Consider the following 6,244-nt stretch of genomic DNA (forward strand, 5'->3'; position numbering starts at 1 on the left):
TGTAACACACAATAGGTGCCTAACCTAATGGTAGAGTAGTGCAAAAAATCCAAATCAATCCGATCTATATGAAAAAATCTTATCCATTTTGAAAAAAAATATTCAAACCATTTCACTTTAATTTACAAAATTGATTTGATTATCTGATCCATTTTTATAAAGTAGATCAATTTTTTTTATTTAATTCGATTAAAAAAAATGATGCATTCAAGTTTAAAGTAGATAATCACATTGCAACAAATTGATCCAATTTAAAAAAAAATTGATCAATATTTTTAAAAAGCAATTCAGTTAGCTGATCCATTTTTATAAAATGGATTGATTCAATTTAGTTTAAATTTTTCAAAAATTCAATCCATGAACACCCTTACCAAATAGTAATTGGACTTTATGTTGAAGGAACCATGGTCGAATCTTACTTCACAACAAAGTGTTTGTTATTAACTTTTATTATTTATAATTTTTTTTTGCATATATATATATATATATATATATATATATATATATATATATATTTGTGTACTTTAAATATTGTAACTACAAGAAATACTAGTAACACACTCCTCTTAATATATACTTTTATTTATTAAAATTTATTAAAAACTATAAAATCAAAAAAAATTAATCATTAAATAGGATACAGAATCTACCAAATTTTATTATTTTCAATAAAATTCAACCAATCAATCAAGGATATATCGTTAATATTTATCTTGTTACTATTTAGCTATGGTGGTAAGTGCGTTGTACATAAAATTGGGGGAGCAAGGTTCAAGTACTCCATGTAACAAAATGGCAGGTTTTAATTCTTCATTATTTAAAAAAATAAATAAATAAAGTTCGTGACTCGGATCGGTACCCATTTTTCGTGAAAATTAAACTTGTGTAATTCAATTATCTTCTCTTTGTTTAAATTTTAAGTGATTGATCAAATATTTAATTAATATTTGATTAGTTCGTGAGTGTAGTTGTATAACTTTGTTTGTAAAGTTGCATATTGGCTCCTATTTCAGGTGTTGCGTTTGTGGGCTAAGGCTCCTAGGTAAGATTGAACCAAAGTAGATCATAAGCCAATTTTTGGCCCAACCCCCATCAGTCAAATTAAACAGTCCAGACAAGTTCTGTCTGGGTTTGGATTTGGAACAATTGGCCACTTATGGTTATCTTGATGATATATACATTTTTTTTATAAGCACGTTTCTTTTTAACAAAAAAAAATTAAAATATCTTTAATAATTTTTTTTTCACTAATTTTTTGATTCTATACTTTTAAAATTTAATTTAACAATTTTTTTTTCATACATCTTATCTCTCTTTTGTAGTTTTTATATGCATTCCCTTACTTTTTTGGAAAAGTTAAATTAGTAATCTGGAAAGTATTTTTCAAAATTGTGTTTTTTACATACTTTTAAAAAGTATTTCCATAATTATGTAATACAACACATTTCGAATTGAAACACTTATTTTACTATTCCATAAAAGTATTTTTTGGAATAGTAAGTTTACTATTCTAAAAAGAAATTTTCAAAATTATGTAAAATGACTCACATTTTCGAAAAGTACTTTTTAAAACAATAATTTTACTATTCCGAAAAATGCTTTTCAGAATAATAAAATTAGTGTTTTTTGGAATAGAAAATTTATTATTTTAGAAAGTACTTTTTGAAAGTTTGTTGTATTTTACACAATTTCAAAAAAATCCTTTTGGAATAATAAATTTAATGCTCTGAAAAGTATTTTTTAAAAGTATGCAAAAAATACAATTTAAAAAATACTTCTGGAACACTTATTTCACTTTTTCGAAAAGTACTTTATAGAACTAAAATTAATACTTGAGAAAAGTATTTTTTGAAATAATAAATTTAATGTTTAATTTTCAAAAGTGTGAAAAGAGAGGAAATACTCAAAGAAAAAAAGCATATCTAACTTATTACTTTTGGCATTGTCAAGAAAGTTACACGTTCCTACAATATTGTTGTGCACTATGTAACAGCCCATTTTTCGTGGGCCAAAGGCCCAATTCGTGGCCCAGAACGGGCCGTTTCAATTTTGAAACGGGCCGTTCTGGAATAGTGAGTATGGCCAAAATTGTAGAAGCAGAACGGGTCGTTCTGATGGGAGAACGGGCCGTTCTGGTTTGGAGGACGGGTCGTTCCAGTTGAAAAATTTACGTAGGTTTGAAGGGCCCAGAACGGGCCGTTCCGATTTTGGAACGGGTCGTAGTGGTAGGTGGGCGAAAAATCCTATAAATAAGCCTCAAATCCTCTCATTTCTACACACCTCTCATTCTCACTCTCTCTTCTCTTTTGTTCTCTCTTTTGTTCCTCTTCTTCTCTCTGAAGACCAAGAGGAACTCAAAGGATGAGGTTCTACTCCAGTTTTAGTTCAGATCCTTGTTTAAGGAAAAAGAGGAGGAGGTTCTGCCCGAGTTCCTATTTATCCAGGTACGGGGGAAAAAGAGATTATTTATATGTGGAGTTGCATGAGGGAATTGGGTAGAAGAAGAGCCCTTAGGATTATGAGTAATTTTACAATTATTTCTGTTTGAAGAATTATTGGCATTATTTGATTCTGTATATATTTAGGACAATAAATATATAATTTGTTTGTAAAAATGATGCTCTAGGAGAGAGAACGAAATTATAGAAAAGTGCATGTAGGGTAGGTTTTGGAAAAATTGGATTATTCCTGTTTGAGGAATTAATTATATCATTAGATTCGGTATGTGTTGAGGATTATAAATATGCTAATAATTTGTAAAAATGATGCTCTAGGAGAGAGAACGAAATTATAGAAAAGTGCCTGTAGGTTAGGTTTTGGAAAAATTGGATTATTTCTGTTTGAGGAATTAATTATACCATTAGATTCGGTACGTGTTGAAGATTATAAATATGCGAATAATTTGTAAGAATGATGATCTGTGAGAGAGAACGAAATTGTAGAAAAGTGCCTGTGAACTAGGTTTTGGAACAATTAGGGGTTTTACTGTGCTGAAATTATATTAAATTGATAATTCCAATGTTTATTATATTAGTTTATGAATGTTATTCTTATATTGTTTTATAAGAATTGATGATCGAGATGTGAATTGCTTGAGGATGTGTAAACCCTTATTTTGTTAGACTTATCTGTTGAGTATGTGATATGGAATTGTGTATGTGATATGGAATCGTGATATGAGATGAGATGTTGTATGGACATGATTAAAAATGTGATTGCGATGTGTTTCCTCACACTAATGACTAGGGATGGCACGGCCCCTGGGTAAGTGGTGCTACAGGGAGGACGTGACCCTAGCATGGTGTGGGATGAGTAAGACAGTTAACACACACCACTTATGTCGATTATGGCAGCCCTGGCACAGAGTTAATTGCAAGAGACTATGTGGATTGTAATGTGATTGTGGTTCCTCACACTAAAGGATCGACGATGATACGAACCCTGGTAGTGGATGCTTCAGGGACGAGCGTACTCCTGGATGATCAGGGATGATACGAACCCTGGGTAGTTGATGATTCAGGGACGAGCGTACTCTTGGATGATCAGGGATGATACGAACCCTAGGTAGGTGATGCTTCAGGGACGAGCGTACTCCTTAATGACTAGGGATGGCACGGCCCCTGGGTAAGTGATGCTACAGGGAGGGCGTGACCCTGGTTTGGTGTGGGAGGCAATTAACCCGTATCACTTGTGTCAGATGTGGCGAGGTCTTGGCATAGTGTTAAATGTAAAATTGGTGTGAATTATGGATGTGGAAATGATATTGTTAATTGTAAGATTGACATGAATTATGAATATGGAAATGATGTTGTAAATTGTATAATTGGTGTGGATTATGATGGATTGAGATATGTATGTGAAATGAGATATGTTAAATGTGAATTGAGATGTGAAGATGATGAATGATTGATATATATATATATATATATATATATATATATATATATATATATATTTTATTAAATAATGAATTATGAGATTATATTGTGATGTGTTTGTATGTACTTTGCATATAGATATTTTCTTTTCTCACCGTATAAACTGTGGATATTTTAGGTGAAGAAGATCCGGCTACGAGTGGCATCTAGAATACCGACAGTTAAATTATGGAAATGCTCTGATAGTGTGACATCGGGGCAGAGGATTTCTAGGACAGAATATTTATATGGATTTGGTATTGTAATAAATGATTTTAAAATTGTAAACTCTTAAATTTTACCTTTCAAGTTTTATTTTTCAGTCATTCTCTTATATTGAAGAAAGAACATATTTGAAGTTTTATGTGAACCCTTTTACGAACCCTTTGAAAGTTTATTCTTCTTAATTAAATTATATTATATATGTGTTGGGGTAGTAAGGGTGTCACACACTAGTTTTAAGTCTCAAGTGTGTGTGAAAACTAAAAGAAGTGGGGAAGAAGGTAACAACGTGAAAACTAAAAGGGAAAAAGGGAAAAAAATAATGTGAAAATAAAAAATATTAAAACTACCCATTAAAACAAGTGAAGAGTAGAAAAAATGCAAGATGATGCATGTATAAATCGATATGTGAAGTGAATGAGATGTGTGAAAAAAGGAGAAAGTGTTATATTAAATATTGGAGATAAAAAATAATAAAAAAATAGATAATGCAAAAGATTGAATATATCTTAAGAATTTATTTATAAAAAAAAATAAAAAAAAAGAGTGTACTAAAGAGAGAGAGAGACATCACATGTTCCTGGTTCAATGCTATTTTTATTTTCCTGTAGCTTTACGTTCATGAAAAGAAAAAAAAATTCTGGATTAAGTTTTGAAGCACCCTATTGGGAACATCTTTGAGTATTTCATTTTCTGTGTGCTCCTTTGTATTTTTATGTTGGTTGATCATGTTGGAATTAGTAGATCTATGAAGAGGGAATCATACGTTGAAATTCTTTTAAAGCAGAAAGTGCTTCGAAAATTGTGCTATAGAATAATGGTTCTATAAAGAACATCCTGCTCCAATTATTGTGTGTGAGAAATGTCTTATTATATATATATATATATATATATATATATATATATTTTAAGTTTGTAAATTTATTTAATTTTTAAATTTAAATTATTCTTTTAGTGTGTATAATTTAAAAAAATATTATTTTAATTTTTATATTCAAATTTTATTAAAAAAATCTATTAAAAATTGTCACATAAATTTTATTTATTATAAAGTTTCTATCAAATGAAAGTATCACACTAAATTTAACTGATAATAAAATTGTCTCAATTTATTATTTTTAAATATATTATTGAAGATTTAGAAGATTAAAATAAATTTTTTAAAAATATTATAAGATTAAAAATAATATTTTTAAATTAAAAAAATTACTTTAAAATTTAAAAAGTAAAAATAGTTAAACTTTAAATTTCTATTTTCAAATTGTCAAACGATGAAAAGATAGGATAGATGTTTTGTTAATTTTAGAATAGGTTTGATTTGTATTAAGCACCGTTGCAAAATTATGCATTTTATGAAATTGAAATGAGGACAAAAAAAGCTCCACTCCTCCCTCCACTACTTCGTATGAAATTTAATGTAACGGACAAAAGAGGCACCAATTATCAAATCACCGACCAATCAGTTAGAGAAATCTTTGATATCATGTCAAAAAATTCCATTCTGTTCTAAAGTTATACCGTCATATGGATAATAAATAAAACAAAATATTATGCGTAAGAAATATTAAATAATTTTACATTCTCATCGATCATAAATTATTCTATAAAAATTATCTTAATATATATATACTAATATATAAAAGGATATCCTTTTTGGTAATTACTTTGTTTTTACTTTTTTTTTACCATTATACCTTTTTTATTTTAAAAAATTAGAAAAATTATTTTTTAATTAAATTTAAGAATTTAAAACTAATTAATTATTTTCACAATAAATACTTTTAGTTTTCATTTTTATATGAATTATTTTATTCTTTATTTATTTTTTAATAACTATTTTTTTATGAGTAATTTCTCATTTTTTTAATTTTTTTTTAATATAATGCAGGCACGGAGTGCGTTTTTCCTGCTAGTATTAATAAATTTGAGACACTTCATATTTTTAAATTTTATTTAATAAAAATATTTAAGAATCATTAATATTTGTTACATCAAGTAATATTATATTTAATTATCAAATGTTAAGGTTTTGAGTTTGAATTTTTTTTTTAAGAATCATTAATTTTTTATATTATTTTTATTATTTAAAAATATAAGAATAAAAT

This window comes from Cajanus cajan, chromosome 2 (assembly GCF_000230855.2).
Source record: "Cajanus cajan strain Asha chromosome 2, NIPB_CcT2T_4, whole genome shotgun sequence".
NCBI classification, from domain to species: domain Eukaryota; kingdom Viridiplantae; phylum Streptophyta; class Magnoliopsida; order Fabales; family Fabaceae; genus Cajanus; species Cajanus cajan.